This window comes from Phyllobates terribilis, unplaced genomic scaffold (assembly GCF_046119375.1).
Source record: "Phyllobates terribilis strain yellow unplaced genomic scaffold, ASM4611937v1 Scaffold_7__3_contigs__length_470593459, whole genome shotgun sequence".
In the NCBI taxonomy this organism is placed as follows: Eukaryota; Metazoa; Chordata; class Amphibia; order Anura; family Dendrobatidae; genus Phyllobates; species Phyllobates terribilis.
This window is the reverse complement of record NW_027362767.1, coordinates 197,842,838-197,860,123: the sequence shown is the minus strand read 5'-3', so window position 1 is coordinate 197,860,123 and position 17,286 is coordinate 197,842,838. Positions and strand designations below refer to the sequence as shown.

The 17,286-nt window shown below is 49.6% G+C and overlaps 1 protein-coding gene across 1 annotated transcript in view; it reads left to right on the top strand.

Moving 5' to 3' along the window:
* The window catches only part of GABRA3 (gamma-aminobutyric acid type A receptor subunit alpha3), a 283,567-nt gene that overhangs the window by 225,828 nt on the left and 40,453 nt on the right, over window positions 1-17,286 (top strand). The window lies entirely within an intron of this gene.

The following is a 17,286-nucleotide window of genomic DNA, read 5'->3' as shown; positions in this document are numbered from 1 at the left end:
GTATGCGGAAGGGCTAACATCTGCAAGGTCCAGACTGTCGGCAGCACTAAGGCGGCAGGCATGTGAGGGTGGGGGAGATGGTTTTACCAGGGTGCATGGTAGCAGCCAAACTAGTGAGGAAGGTGCAGGAGCCCATGAAGAAGTGGAGGACGAACTGATGAAAGACTCATCAGATGAGGGAGACCTTGATCACATTTCTGTTGTGCGAGGTTGGGGGGAGAGGACAGAGGAAGGAAGCATGATTGTTACCTCGCCACCAACCCAACAGGGACTTGGTGCTCCTGGATGCGCAAGACACATGAGTGCCTTCTTGCTGCACTACCTGCAACATGACCCTCGAATTGTGAGAATTAGAAATAATCCTGACTACTGGGTTGCCACACTGTTAGATCCCCGGTGCAAAAGAAAATTTGCAGAAATTATTCCTGCCATAGAAAGAGATGCACGCATGCAGGAGTATCAGCAGAGACTGTTGCAGAATCTTTCATGTGCTTTTCCCCAAAACACTAGTGGTGCATGTAGTGTGAATCTCACAGTTCCAACTTGCCAACCGTGGGACCGTCGAGTGTTCAGCACTCAAAACGTAGGAGAAACACAGTATCTGCTGGTAACATCAATTTTGCGGAATCATTTCACCACTTTTTTAGCCCATCCTTTGCAAGGCCACAGGAGACAAGAAGTCTGACACATAGTCAACGCCTAGAGACGATGGTACAGGAGTATCTCCAAGTAAACATTGAAGCCATGACTGTGTCACTGGACCCTTGCTCTTTTTGGGCTTCCAATCTGGATAAATGGCCGGAGCTCGCCACTTACGCCTTGGAGATCTTGTCATGCCCCGCAGCCAGCGTTCTGTCTGAACGTGTGTTCAGCGCTGCTGGTGGTGTGCTGACAGATAAGCGCACGCGGCTCTCCACTGATAATGTAAACAGACTCACATTCATAAAGATGAACCAGGGATTGAAGCTTGAAGAGGACAATTTGCATATTCCAGGTGCCTTCTGGGAAAAGCGAAGAGTCTCCTTCAGCTAGAAAATCGTTGGGTACAGCCGGGACCAGCTGCTTGGAAAGCATCGCCAAACCGCGAATTTGTTTAATTTGTTTATCCTAGGGTATCACAAGAAAGAAGACAGTCATCAAGTCAGCAGGAACAAGGAGCAGCATGGCAGATGTGACAACCTACATGGTGAGCTGCAACATGTGCTACATGTTCACAGATCGACCAGAAGCTGAAACCAACTTCACCTGCCAGAAGTGTAGACTACTCGCTCTTTTAGAAGAAAAGGTGCAGGGACTGGAAGAAAGAATTGTGACATTAAAACTCATCAAGGAAAATGAAGACTTCCTGGACAGAACAGAAGCGTCACTACTGGTCACGGAAAGTGAAGGAAGCGTCAGAGAACCTCCAGAGGCAGACAAGTGGAGGCAAGTGACCAAAAGAAGCAAGAAGACCATGGAGACACCACCAACCACACAACTGAGAAACAGATTCCAAGGACTTGTGGAGGACGAAGATGGCACACCTAAGGATGAGGAACTACCAGCAAGCAAAAAAGAAAAGTGCACCCAGAAACACCCAGAAGCGACAAGAAAAAGGACAGCCAAGATGGGAAGAAGAGTGGTGGTGGTGGGAGACTCACTACTGAGAGGAACAGAAGCAGCTATCTGCAGACCGGACATAACCGCAAGAGAAGTATGCTGCCTCCCAGGGGCGAAGATCAAGGATGTTACCGATAGGATACCGAAGCTCATCAGTTCCAAGGATGTCCACCCATTTCTTCTGATACATGTTGGCACCAATGACACGGCAAAGAAGGACCTACCGACAATCTGCAAGGACTTTGAAGCATTGGGGAAGAAAGTAAAAGAACTGGATGCGCAGGTAGTTTTTTCTTCTATCCTTCCAGTAGACGGGCATGGCGTCAGGAGATGGAACAGGATCCTTGATGTGAACAACTGGCTGAGACGATGGTGCAGACAACAAGGATTTGGATTCCTGGACCACGGTGTGAATTACCTCTATGACGGACTCCTTGCCAGAGACGGACTACACCTCAACAAACCCGGGAAACACACATTCGCCAGGAGACTCGCAACACTCATCAGGAGGGCGTTAAACTAGAAGAAGAGGGGATGGGAAGAAAAACGCCGGACACGAACATGCAACCAGAGAACATACTAATGAAAGATATGAAGTGCGACAAAGAAGGTCCAAGACAAGATACTTGGAAGGGAGGTAAGAAAATTTCTAATACAATCCACAGGGAGAAGATTGGAACAAAACAAAATCGTGTAAACTGCGTGCTAGCAAATGCCAGGAGCCTGACAAACAAGATGGATGAACTGGAAGCAGAAATATCTACAGGTAACTATGACATAGTGGGAATAACCGAGACATGGTTAGATGAAAGCTATGACTGGGCAGTTAACTTACAGGGTTACAGTCTGTTTAGAAGGGATCGAAGAAGTCGGAAAGGGGGTGGAGTCTGTCTATATGTAAAGACGTGTCTAAAGCCTACAATACGGGAGGATGTATGGGAGGGAAATGAGGAGGTCGAGTCCTTATGGGTGGAGATACATGGGGCAAAAAACAATAATAAAATTATCATAGGAGTCTGTTATAAACCACCAAATATAGCAGAAGCCACGGAAAGTCTATTAATGAGACAAATAGACGAAGTAGCAAAAAATAACGAGGTGATTATTATGGGGGACTTCAACTACCCCGATATAGACTGGGAAACCGAAAGCTGTAGATCTCAGAAAGGAAACAGGTTTCTGTCAATTATCAAAGACAATTATTTGTCACAACTTGTGCAGGAACCAACTAGAGGGACGGCCCTTTTAGACTTAATATTAACTAACAGGCCAGACAGAATAACTGAGGTGCAGGTCGGGGGGCACCTGGGAAATAGTGACCCCAACATTATACAATTCCACATGTGCTTCAGTAGGGTGCCCAGCAAGGGAGTCACAAAAACACTGAACTTCAGGAGGGCAAAGTTTCATCAGCTAAGAGATGCCCTTCACCTTATAGACTGGGATAGTATCTTCAGTAATAGGAGCACGGATAGAAAATGGGAAATTTTCAGAACAGTCCTACATAGTCACTGTAGAAGGTAAATATGACGCGCCCCCTGGGCCAGTGTTGTTGGGGATACCCGGAGTCGGATCAGATGGGGGTTGTAGTCTCCGAGTGGCTGTGACCCGGTCCGTGCCCAGGGTGTCAAACTCAGTGTGTGGCAGTCCTTACTGATGTTACTAAAGTTCTTTATGTCGACTACGCCACCCGTTGAATTGCGGTCACTACGGCCGCCGCTGCAGCAGGGTCCGCTGAGGCTGATGGTGTTTGTGCAGCTTAGGTGGTATAACCCCCAACGGGAAGGGTATAGCCTCAGGGGGTCAGGTGCAGAGGATGGTGGTTGTGGAAGTGCAGGGAAGATGGTAAAGAGAGTCAGAGTCGGGTTGTGCAGTTCAGGGTTCTTTACTTACTGCTGTTCTTGTACCGGTCACTCCGGCCTTGAGTGACCACCCGAGCCGTGCTGCGTCCACCAGGTCCTGGACTCGGCCAACCCCCAAGTAGTTCTGGAGCGTGGTTCTGAGCTCCCTTTCTGTCCTGTCCTCGTCTCTGGCCTTCCCCACCAGGGATCCACCTATGTCCGGCTCCCTCGGGCCTCCTGTTGGTGAACCCTTGTCTCTGGGTTCCCTGACCCTATGCGTGGTCTGCCTTCCGGGTGGATATAGTGGGTGGCCGTGGCAGATGCTGCCCACGGCCTCCGGTCTCTGGCTGAGGTATGCTGTAGCCCCCACCAGTTTGGGATCCGGTACCCTGTTGCCAACTCTTCACCCTGTGATTGTATTTGGGCTCTCAGAGTTCCTTCTTTCTCCCCCTCTGGGTCTTTCGTTCTCTCGTCTCTCACTCTGGGCCTGGGGCTGCTCTGCTCTTCTGCTCTCTTCCTCTGACTTCTCTGCAAAGACTGGCTGACTGACTGACTGACTGACCCTGATCTTAGATGGTTCCCACCTTTTATACTCCCTCTATGTGTGAGCTCAGGTGACCAGCACCCAATGAGCTCCTATCTTTACCCAGGCTGCTCCCCCTATCTGCCCCTACACTACTGGGATGTACCACCCCCCTCCCACTCCAGCCAGGAACAGACTCGGTCGTACCTGCACATTTCTAAGTGGGAGTACCGTTGGTCTGCTCCTCGGAAATGGGATGTGTGTAGTGCATGCAGCTTTCTGAGCTCAGTTCCACACTCCATCCTTACCCGGGAGTGGAATACCACACCTCTGGGTTGAGGTGCAATACCCCTGTAGCAGCCGAATCCTCAGGGTGCTACAAATACCTTATGGGAATAAAAGGGCTAGGAATAGGAGGAAGCCAATGTGGCTAAATAAGGAAGTCAAGAGGGCAATGAAAAACAAAAAAAGGGCTTTCGGTAAACTTAAACAAGAAGGCAGCGAGGAAGCGCTAATATCTTATAGGGAAAAAAACAAAATCTGTAAGAAACAAATAAGAATAGCAAAAGAGGAGACAGAGAGACTAATTGCCAAGGAAAGTAAAACGAATCCCAAACTGTTCTTTAACTATATAAACAGTAAAAGGATTAAAACTGATGGAGTTGGCCCATTGAAAAATAACCTGGGTAAAATCATAGAGGGCGATGAGGGTAAAGCAAACCTACTCAATAGCTTCTTCTCCACTGTTTTCACAAAAGAAAACAATTTATCGGAGGAAATGCAGAGTGATAAAGTAAACCCTCCGCTAAATATCACCCACCTAACCCAGGAGGAAGTTCAGAAACGCCTAAATAATATCAAAATAGACAAGTCACCAGGCCCAGATGACATACACCCCCCGGGTACTAAAAGAATTAAGTAATGGGATAGACAGGCCACTGTATCTTATATTCAAGCACTCTTTATGGACAGGGACTGTCCCACTAGACTGGCGCCAAGCAAATGTGGTACCAATATTCAAAAAGGGGTCTAAAAGTGACCCTGGGAACTATAGACCAGTCAGCTTAACGTCTGTTGTGGGTAAATTGTTTGAAGGATTTCTTAGAGATGCTATTGTAGAATATCTTAATGATAATAACTGTCTAACTCCATATCAACATGGATTCATGAGGGATCGCGCCTGCCAAACAAACCTGATGGCCTTCTACGAGGAGGTGAGCTCACAGCTGGACCGGGGAGAGTCAGTGGATGTTGTATACCTTGACTTCTCCAAAGCGTTTGATACCGTGCCACACAAAAGGTTGGTCTATAAAATGAGAATGCTTGGTCTGGGGGATAATGTGTGCAAGTGGGTAAATAGCTGGCTGAGTGATAGAAAGCAGAGGGTGGTTATCAATGGAGTAAGCTCAGGGTGTGTCAGGGTTACTAGTGGGGTGCCTCAAGGGTCTGTCTTGGGCCCTATATTATTTAATATATTTATTAATGATCTAGTGGAAGGGTTGCATAGTAAAATAGCAATATTTGCAGATGATACTAAACTTTGTAAAGTAGTTAATACAGATAAGGATAGGGCACAGCTACAGGAGGATTTAGATAAATTGGGGAGTTGGGCCAAAAAATGGCAAATGGGGTTCAATGCCGATAAATGTAAGGTCATGCACATGGGAAAGAAAAACAGCAGTCACCCATACATATTAAATGGGAAACCGTTGGGGAAATCTGACATGGAGAAGGACCTGGGCGTCTTGGTTAATAGCAAATTAAATTGGAGTGCCCAGTGTCAGGCAGCAGCTGCGAAGGCAAATAGAGTCATGGCATGCATCAGAAGAGGAATAGGGGCATATGATGAGAACATTGTTCTTCCTCTGTATAAAGCACTGGTAAGGCCGCACTTAGAATATTGTGCACAGTTCTGGGCTCCGGTGCTCAGAAAAGACATATTGGAGCTAGAGAGGGTACAAAGGAGGGCGACTAAGGTAATAAAGGGAATGGAGGGACTAGAATACCCAGAGAGGTTGTCAAAATTAGGCCTATTTACGTTGGAGAAAAGAAGGCTTAGGGGAGACCTCATAAACATGTATAAATACATCAGGGGGCAGTACAGAGATCTCTCCCATGACCTGTTTGTACCAAGGATGGTGACAAAGACGAGGGGGCACACTATGCGTCTGGAGGAAAGGAGGTTCCTGCACCAGCATAGAAGGGGATTCTTTACGGTCAGAGCCGTGAGACTCTGGAACTCTCTGGGAGAGGAAGTGGTGATGTCCAACTCACTTAATGAGTTCAAGAGAGGCCTGGACGCCTTTCTTGAGAACAATAAAATTACATCTTATGCTTACTTAATTAATCCAGGGATTTAATCTGACTGCCAGATTGGAGTCGGGAAGTGAATTTTTCCTCAATGATGTAAATTGGCCTATACCGCATGGTTTTTTGTTGCCTTCCCCTGGATCAACGCTGCGGAATAGCTGCAGTGCACAAGAAATAGGCTGAACTGGATGGACGCTTGTCTTTTTTCGGCCTTATAAACTATGTAACTATAAACTATGTAACTATGTAAAAATCATGGATCCGAAACGACTTTTCTACACCTGTGTTATCCTGGGGAGAGTAAAAGATTGATGATTTGTTAAAATCACCTCACCAACCATTTTAAGCTTTCAAATTACTAATCATGTTTATCTGTATCTTGGCTGGAAAATAATTTGGGCCTTGTAGCCGTGTGCAGTACTGATTCTATTAGGCCATCTATACTAAACTCCACCAGATTTAAAATTACTAATCATGTTTATCTGTATCTTGGCTGGAAAATAATTTGGGCCTTGTAGCAGTTTGCAGTACTGATTCTATTAGGCCATCTATACTAAGCTCTACCAGCTTTCAAATTAATAATAATTTTTAGCTGCATCTAGCCCAGAAAATAATTTTGGGGCTCCTAGATGCGCAAGACACATGAGTGCCTTCTTGCTGCACTACCTGGAACATGACCCTCAGATTGTCTGAATTAGAAATAATCCTGACTACTGGGTTGCCACACTGTTAGATCCCCCACACTCTTCGATCAACCTTTTCATTTTAATAAAGAGCGAAAAAATGGTCATTTTTGAAATTATAAGCATTAGCAGGTTATTAGAAACTGAAATCAAACAGTTTTCAACTCAAAACTTTATTCTAGAGGATGATACATTTGCACATAGGACCCCTTGTTCGAAAGGAGCTTCTGAACTCTCTCGTCCATTGAATTTGTCAGGTTTTGGATGGTTTCTGCTTCAATTGTTTTGCATGGGGACAGAATACCCTCCCAGAGCTGTTGCTTAGATGTGAACTGCTTCCCGCCATCATAGACACTCCTTTTGATGATGCTCCAGAGGTTCTCAATGGGGTTGAGGTCAGGGGAGCATGGGGGTCACACCATAAGTTTGTCCCCTTTTATGCCCATATCAGCCAGAGATGCAGATGTGTTATGTGCAGCATGAGACGGTGTTTTATCATGCATGAAAATGATCTTGCTGCGGAATACACGGTTCTTCTTCTTGAACCGTGGCAGGAAGTGCTGTTTGAGAAACTCCACATATATTATGGAGTTCATCTTTACCCCTTCAGGGATCCTAAAGGGGCCGACAATCTCTCTCCCCATGATTCCAGCCCAAAACATTACTCCACCTCCTCCTTGTTGGCTCCGTAGCCGTGTTTGCATGGGGTGTCCATCAACCAGCCATCCTCCACTCCATCCATCTGGACCATCGAGGGTTGCACGGCACTCATCGGTGAACAAAACAGTTTTGAAGTCAGTCTTCATGTATTGTTTGGCCCACTGGAGCCATTTCTGCTTGTGTACAGTGGATAGAGGAGGTCAACAGGATGGCTTATGCACAGCTGCAAACCTCTGAAGGACCCTGCATCTTGTTGTTCGGGGGACGTTGGAGGCACCAGCAAATTCAAAAACTTGTCTGCTGCTATGACAAGGCTTTTTTGCCGCTGCTCTTTTAACCTGACGTAATTGCCAGTAGGAAAGAGTCCTCAATTTTCCATTATCAGCACGCACACGTGTGTACTGTGAATCAGCTACATACTTCTTGATTGTGCGATGATCAGGATGAAGTTTCTTGGCAATGTTGATTGTAGTCATGCCTTGACCTAAACACTCCACAATTTGTTGCTTCTCAGCAGCCGACACATCCTTTTTCTTTCCCATTTTGGCAGAAAATGTAGACTGCTTAATAATGTGGGACAGCCTTCTTAAGTAGTCTTGCCTTTCATTGGACACACCTGCCAAACTAATTAGCACAGGTGTCTGCAATTGCTTACAGTGATATAAAGAGCCCTGACACACATCGCCATCAATGAGTTTAACTGACAAACAAAAAAATTCTTACCTTATCACTCCTAAACACTTTTTGCATAATAATTTGGAACACAGTGTACATGTGCTTTTCCACAAAACACCAGTGGTTCACGTAGTGAATCTTACAGTTCTAACTTGCCAACCGTGGTCTGTATGGAGTTGTTCAATAAAGGGCCCAAAATTAAGATAACATAGACGGGAGAGGTCTCTATGAATAGGAATTCCTAAGTATTTGATACCCTGTGAGGGCCAGGCAAAGGGAAAGTTGGACTGGATGGAATCCTGTATGGATTTGGGGAGGGAGACATCGAGGGCCTCAGACTTCGCTGCATTGATTTTAAAATTTGACCATGTAACAAAGTGATCTATTTCAGCCATAACAGCAGGGATGGATATATGTGATTGAGTGATATATACTAGGACATCATCAGCAAATAGAGAGCACTTGTACTCAGTGCCTCCCACCTCAATCAACCTAATATTGGGGTTATGGCGAATTGATGAGAGCAGGTGCTCCGTCACTAGGATGTATAAGAGAGGGGACAGAGGACATCCCTGCCTTGTCTCATTGGTGATTATGAAAGGTGATGAAAATGTTCCATTTATCTTCAGCCTAGGTGATGTATTGCGATACAGGGCCGTGATTTTGGCTATTAAAGGGTCCCCTAGACCCCTACCCCAAGTTTTTTAGGAGAATAATATATGGCATGCCAGTAGACTCTATGGAATGCTTTCTCAGCATCCAACGAGAGTATCTAATTACAAATTTTTAACTGCATCTAGCCCAGGAAATACTTTGTGCCTAGTAGCAGTGTCTGCTAGTCAGCGGATTATCCCAGCTGTTAAGCAAGCTACACCACCTGTAGTTTGGACACTTAATTTTTTCAAAGGAAATGGTTCGGGCCCCCGGGAGACTCAGTGAAGAGCATCGGGGAGGCACCCCAAGGCACAGGGGCTGGGACTGGCGGTAGTACGCCTTGCGGTGGACCGCCAAGCTCGATCCTTATAAAAGCTTTTTAACTGCAGCAGATTTAGTGGACGCTACTGGAGCTGGAATTACGCAGCTGCTGGCATGAGACTTGCCCTCCAATAGATCCTTGTAGAAGGATTTAAAGTGTACTCATTCAAATTAGAGAGACAATTTAAATTAAAAAGATTAGACCTGCCTCCACCGCAGGGGGGCTCGCTCGACCCACCAGTGGACAGGCACCAGTATTGGGAAAGGGGGGCTGGCCGTCAGGGTCCACCACGGCTCTGGCACAAACCCAACGACACGAAGGTCGCACGGGCAGGAACGGATTGGCCGTGTCGGCTTCGCACTTTTTTGGTTTTAGAAGGGCATGACATGCCTATATCTGTGTCTCACCCTCCTTTTACTCCTCCACCTCTTTTCTTTTCACATGACTATATTTACTTTTCACTTTTCCATGTGTTAGTTGTGTCTTCTGAGCAGTTTGTCAGCTTTTGGACACCTTTGAAGGTGTTTTCTGTAAAGCACACGCCCGGGCTGAGCGGCGTGTGCGTGTGATTCCACTGGACCGTGCCGGAGAGTGAATGCCTGGAGGGGCGTAACTAGGTATTCACCCGATCCGACCAGGGTCGCACGACGGCATACGACGCCAGTGCACCAAGGAGGAACCGAGCAGAGGGACCAGGTGCTACTCCAGGACAGACCCCGGACACGGCTGTTGACCCACACAGGGGAATACAGGAACAGACTGGTTAGGCTGGCACACAGACTGGTGGGTATAGGCAGGCACGACTGGTATGCAGGCAGGCGGGTATGCAGGCAGGGGGGTACAGGCAAGCACGGCTAGAGTGCAGACAGGGAGGCACTAGCAGGTAGGAACACAGGCGGGATAGGACCCAGTACACACTGGGACTCAGGAACAGAACCACCGATGTGGCGGACAAACACAGCAGAGTAAGGCCGCCTAGAGTTGTGAGCGAGAGCAGGGCTAGACGAGACCGCCTAGAGCGGTGAGCGAGAGTAGAGCAGGACGAGGCCGCCTGGAGCGGTGAGCAAGAGTAGAGCAGGACGAGGCCGCCTGGAGCAGTGAGCAAGAGTAGAGCAGGACGAGGCCGCCTGGAGCGGTGAGCAAGAGTAGAGCAGGACGAGGCCGCCTGGAGCGGTGAGCAAGAGTAGAGCAGGACGAGGCCGCCTGGAGCGGTGAGCAAGAGTAGAGCAGGACGAGGCCGCCTGGAGCGGAGCAAGAGTAGAGCAGGACGAGGCCGCCTGGAGCGGTGAGCAAAGGGTCAGAGCTGAGCGAGACTGCCAGAGCAGTGAGCAAAGGGTCAGAGCGGAGCGAGACTGCCGGAGCAGTGAGCAAAGGGTCAGAGCGGAGCGAGACTGCCGGAGCAGTGAGCAAAGGGTCAGAGCGGAGCGAGACTGCCGGAGCAGTGAGCAAAGGGTCAGAGCGGAGCGAGACTGCTGGAGCAGTGAGCAAAGGGTCAGAGCGGAGCGAGACTGCCGGAGCAGTGAGCAAAGGGTCAGAGCGGAGCGAGACTGCCGGAGCAGTGAGCAAAGGTTCAGAGCGGAGCAAGACTGCCGGAGCAGTGAGCAAAGGGTCAGAGCGGAGCAAGACTGCCGGAGCAGTGAGCAAAGGGTCAGAGCGGAGCAAGACTGCCGGAGCAGTGAGCAAAGGGTCAGAGCGGAGCAAGACTGCCGGAGCAGTGAGCAAAGGGTCAGAGCGAAGGAATACTGCCGGAGCAGTGAGCAAAGGGTCAGAGCAGGCCAGAACCGCCGGAGCGGTGAGCAAAGGAAGAGCAGGCTAGAACTGCCGGAGCGGTGAGCAAGGCAGAGCAGGCTACAACCACCGAAGCGGTGAGCAAGGCAGAGCAGGCTAGAACCGCCGGAGCGGTGAGCAAGGCAGAGCAGGCTAGAACCGCCGGAGCGGTGAGCAAGGCAGAGCAGGGGGGACAGGGCTCTGTACACACGGAACAGGCAGGAAGGGAAAGGCAGAACCAGATACCCACAGGGTACTTGCAGTGAAGTAGCGAGTGGACCACAAACTCACAAACGGAAGTACAGTGACAATGAGCAGGAGTTAGGTACGAGTTCAGACTCTGCAGAAAAAGGAAAGGTACGGACATAGAGAAACACAGGTAACAGGCTAGAAGAGTATACCGACAAGAACAGACACAGTAGCAAGATACAGGAGCGGGTCTAGGTATGCAGCCCCTAGAAGGCGGGAGGAACATGCTAGGAGCGTGTTCAGACAGGACAGACAAGATACGGGAGCAGGTCTAGGTATGCGGCCCCTAGAAGGCGGAACGAACAGGCAAGGAGCGTGTTCAGACAGGACTGGAAATACAGCCTACAAGAAAGGCAAGCAAGCAAACACAGAAAGGGACCTGGCACATTCAGAGTGAAAGAGCACACTGAATGAAACACAATGCTCAGGCATGGGTTAATTGGAGCAGCTGGTTTAAATACCAGGTGACAGACAGCAATAGGCTGAGGACGCACAAGGGGTGTGCCTGCAGCAGGTACAAAAAGCAGGAAGTGATCGGGCGCCGCCCTTAAGCAGCAGAAACAGAATCAAACAGACAGCATGAAAGGAAGCCAGAAAGATCTTTGGATTGGAGATCAAGTGCGCGCTCTTGCACAGTGGGAGATGGACCACTATGCAAGGACGCCGCCAGGTATGTTACAGTACCCCCCCCCTTACGCCCCCTCTTTTTCAGGCCTACCAGAATGTTCCGCAGGGAATTCAAGGGCCAATCCTTCACTTCAAGGAGATCACTTCCACTGTCCGCCGGAAAAACTGGTCTCCTCTGGGTAGCTAGGATGCTACCTCCTATCCAGCCATCCTCAGCAACAGACGAAACGGGTGGAGTACCAGGAACAGCACACAAGGAAGTCTCTCTCCACTTATTATCAGGTAGCACCCCAGAGGGTTCAGGAGACAACTGGAAGCCCTCCGCTGGTTTGGAGGGGTGCAGAGACTCGGGGGTAACCTCTGCTTCGGGGTACAACTTGTCAAGCTCACAGGATGAAATGGGCGAGGTATCAGGTACAAGGTGTAGAAAAGTCACTGTCTCTTTGTTATCAGGTGGTACCCCGGAGGATTCAGGAAACAACTGGGGGTCCTCCGCCGGGTCGGAAGAGTGCAGAGACTCGGGGGTAACCTCTGCTTTGGAGTACACTACGTCGGACTCACTGGAAGAAGCGGGTGAGGTATCAGGTACCGAGTATAGGAGAGTCTCTGTCCATTCGCTATCAGGTAGCACCCCGAATGGTTCAGGAGACAACTGGAGGTCCTCCGCCTGGTCGGATCGGTGTAGAGACTCGGGGTTAACTACAGCTTCTCGGTACCCATTGTCAGGCTCACAGGACGGAGCGGACGAAGAATCGGGTACCGGGTGTAGGGAAGTCTCTCTCCATTTGTCATCAGGTGGTATCCCGGAGGATTCTAGGTGGGCAGAAGTCTCTTCGGGCAGGAGAACAGGTGCGCTACCCACGCATATTACCCGTAGGGGCTGCTCCGGGATACAGGGAAATTAAGCTTCAGCAGGGACTTCAAGGTTGGGATCAGGAGGTCTTTGGGAGGACAGACCCAGTCGTGACGGCTTGCCTCTACGCCTAGCACGTCTGGACTGCCTCTTGAGGTTGGGAGAAGTATTCCGAAGAGCGTAGTCATCCTGTGTAGATTCTGGATGGGCAGTAGTCTCTTCGGGCAGGAGGACTAGTGCGCTACCCACACACATTACCCATCGGGGCTGCTCCGGGATATTGGGAAGTGAAGCTTCAGCAGGAGCCTCCGGGTTAGGATCATCGAAGACCATTAGAAAGGCCACCAGGAAGGCCATTATGTCCAGGACGATAGGATCCTGTGCATCCCATAGGGGGGGTGATCCATTTCAAGGCATCACCCGCTAGGTAAGACATCATGAATCCCACCTTAGCCCGATCGGTGGGAAAACAAAGATGGTAGAACTTGAAGTGTAGCATGCATTGCTCCACAAATGCACGACTCTGTCTTGGATCCCCATAGTACCGTGGCGGATCCGCAGGAACGAGTGCAGAAAGATCCATCTGGATGGGTGCGTAATTCGCCTGGATCTCAGCTAAAGAAAAAAATATATATATATATTTTTTTTATTTATTTTTAATGCACGTATTCGCTGGAAAACGTTTGAGAGCGAAGGCCATGGGGCTCAACGGGAACCATGGCCTGAGCATGCTGTAATGCACACGCCCGGGCTGAGCGGCGTGTGCGCGTGATTCCACTGGACCGTGCCGGAGAGTGAATGCCTGGAGGGGCTTAACTAGGTATTCACCCGATCCGACAAGGGTTGCACGACGGCATACGACGCCAGTGCACCAAGGAGGAACCGAGCAGAGGGACCAGGTGCTACTCCAGGACAGACCCCGGACACGGCTGTTGACCCACACAGGGGAATACAGAAACAGACAGGTTAGGCTGGCACACAGACTGGTGGGTATAGGCAGGCATGACTGGTATGCAGGCAGGCGGGTTTGCAGGCAGGGGGGTACAGGCAAGCACGGCTAGAGTGCAGACAGGGAGGCACTAGCAGGTAGGAACACAGGCAGGATAGGACCCAGTACACACTGGGACTCAGGAACAGAACCACAGATGTGGCGGACAAACACAGCAGAGTAAGGCCACCCAGAGTGGTGAGCGAGAGCAGGGCAAGACGACACCGCCTAGAGCGGTGAGCGAGAGTAGAGCCGGACGAGGCCGCCTGGAGCGGTGAGCAAGAGTAGAGCAGGACGAGGCCGCCTGGAGCGGTGAGCAAAAGTAGAGCAGGACGAGGCCGGCTGGAGCGGTGAGCAAGAGTAGAGCAGGAAGAGGCCGCCTGGAGCGGTGAGCAAGATTAGAGCAGGACAAGGCCGCCTAGAGCGGTGAGCAAAAGTAGAGCAGGACGAGGCCGCCTGGAGCGGTGAGCAAGAGTAGAGCAGGACGAGGCCGCCTGGAGCGGTGAGCAAGAGTAGAGCAGGACGAGGCCGCCTGGAGCGGTGAGCAAAGGGTCAGAGCTGAGCGAGACTGCCGGAGCGGTGAGCAAAGGGTCAGAGCGGAGCGAGACTGCCGGAGTAGTGAGCAAAGGGTCAGAGCGGAGCAAGACTGCCGGAGCAGTGAACAAAGGGTTAGAGCGGAGCGAGACTGCCGGAGCAGTGAGCAAAGGGTCAGAGCGGAGCAAGACTGCCGGAGCAGTGAGCAAAGGGTCAGAGCGGAGTAAGACTGCCGGAGCAGTGAGCAAAGGGTCAGAGCAGAGCAAGACTGCCGGAGCAGTGAGCAAAGGGTCAGAGCGGAGCAAGACTGCCGGAGCAGTGAGCAAAGGGTCAGAGCGGAGCAAGACTGCCGGAGCAGTGAGCAAGGCAGAGCAGGCTAGAACTGCCGGAGCGGTGAGCAAGGCAGAGCAGGCTAGAACCGCCAGAGCGGTGAGCAAGGCAGAGCAGGCTAGAACCGCCGGAGCGGTGAGCAAGGCAGAGCAGGGGGGACAGGGCTCTGTACACACGGAACAGGCAGGAAGGGAAAGGCAGAACCAGATACCCACAGGGTACTTGCAGTGAAGTAGTGAGTGGACCACAAACTCACAAACGGAAGTACAGTGACAACGAGCAGGAGTTAGGTACGAGTTCAGAATCTGCAGAAAAAGGAAAGGTACGGACATAGAGAAACACAGGAAACAGGCTAGAAGAGTATACCGACAAGAACAGACACAGTAGCAAGATACAGGAGCGGGTCTAGGTATGCAGCCCATAGAAGGTGGGAGGAACAGGCTAGGAGCGTGTTCAGACAGGACAGACAAGATACGGGAGTGGGTCTAGGTATGCGGCCCCTAGAAGGCGGAACGAACAGGCAAGGAGCGTGTTCAGACAGGACTGGAAATACAGCCTACAAGAAAGGCAAGCAAACAAACACAGAAAGGGACCTGGCACATTCAGAGTGAAAGAGCACACTGAATGAAACACAATGCTCAGGCATGGGTTAATTGGAGCAGCTGGTTTAAATACCAGGTGACAGACAGCAATAGGCTGAGGACGCACAAGGGGTGTGCCTGCAGCAGGTACAAAAAGCAGGAAGTGATCGGGCGCCGCCCTTAAGCAGCAGAAACAGAATCAAACAGACAGCATGAAGGGAAGCCAGAGAGACATTCTGGATTGGAGATCAAGTGCGCGCTCTTGCACAATGGGAGATGGACCACTATGCAAGGACGCCGCCAGGTATGTTACATTTTCTATGTGTTTCTATGTGTTTTTGTTTGCCTGCCATTGGTTTTAACGGTGTTCGACGAACAGTTCGACGAACAGTTCGACGAACATACGGGTGTTCGACAAACCGAACCGAACTCGAACACTACGGGGGTGGCTCAACACTAGTTGGGACGCTTTCACACTGCAGCTATTTCAACGATCCACACCTTGATAGGGACTGTACTGTGTCACAAAGGTGTGCATAAAATTACTTTTCCGCGCCCCCTCATCTCCGATTGGTGGACGCTACTGCATTCTGATTGGGCGGCCTTGGTTTAACACAAGGCCGCCCACCAGACGGGATCGCTACTGCGTCTCCGGTCAGACGGGAACACTGGTGTGTGCATTGTTCCTGTACAGATGTATGGATGTCCATATATTTATATGAATATATATAGAGATGTAAATGGCCATTTATGTGTATGCATATCTGTATGTTTGAGAGTATGTATGTGTATATATAGTTATCTGTATACGTATGTGTATATGAGTGTGTGTGTATATATTTATGTACTTAAAAATATGTATGAGTACATGGATGAATCTGTTTACATACGGGTACACGAATGTATATGCGTGTATGGATGTGTATATGTATGTATGTATGTATGTATGTATCTGTATACGCATGTGTATACATATGTATATATATATATATATATATATATATATGGACTGCTTACTGCGGTGACTACTGCTACTACTGAAAGAATGAGAAACAAAGCTTTTGCATAGTAGAACACACAGTTTATTAGACACATCAGTACAGATATGTCAGTAGTGTAGAAACATGAGTAGTTGCCCACTATAGGTTCTGATGCTGCCAAGGAACAGCACCAGGACCGTTAAAATACTGGCAGTAGTTGTCGCGGCAGGTCTTCGCATCATGGGTGTTTCTGCCATGTCCCACTGGTTAAAGGCCTGCAATTGCAGGATCGTTTGCACGCCATTCACCGAGCTCCACTTCCCCACTGGCTAGGTCCACAGAGTCCACGAAGCCAGGCGGACAGTACGTAATTGCATCACGTTGACGAAGAAAGTTGTGAAGCGTGCAACAGGCCAAAACAACAGAGTCTATTGATTTAAGCTTCATGTTAATTGGCGTGTGAAAAACTCTGAATTGGTTGGCCAGGACAGCGTGTCAGAAAACGTGCTGTGTGGGTGTGTGTGCACGAGACCCCTAAAATATCTGCCCATGCAAAAGCATATATATACAGATAGAAGCCAAGCCCTCCCTCCCTGAAAAGCAATGATAGCAGATAATTGGTAGATGTCCTATAAATGAATTAAAAATGGAAACTCATTTGAGACCCCAAACAATACCTACATCGCTAAAGATGTCTGATTTGTTCAAAGTGGAGTCACAGCCGGAGAACGCTGGTGGGATCCGAAAAACAAGGACGCAGTAGCGACCATCAATCGGGGACGAGGGGCGCGGAAAAGTCCAATTTATGCACGCCTACGTGTCTCTGCTCTGAATCGCTGACGAGGTCGTTGGTTAGGTGTCAAATACAGCGATGCACACTGCCCAGCGGGAGCACAACGACCCAGGAATGGTCCAGGAAGCTTTGTAACGATCAGCGATCTCACAGCAGGGGCCTGATCGTTGCTACCTGTCAGACATAACGAGATCGCTAGCGAGATCGCTATTGCGTCACGAAAAACTGTGACGTATCAATGATCTCGCTAGCGATCTCGTTATGTGTGACGGGGCCTTAAATCAGTTTTGTAACTGGGCTCACAATATGATAACTAG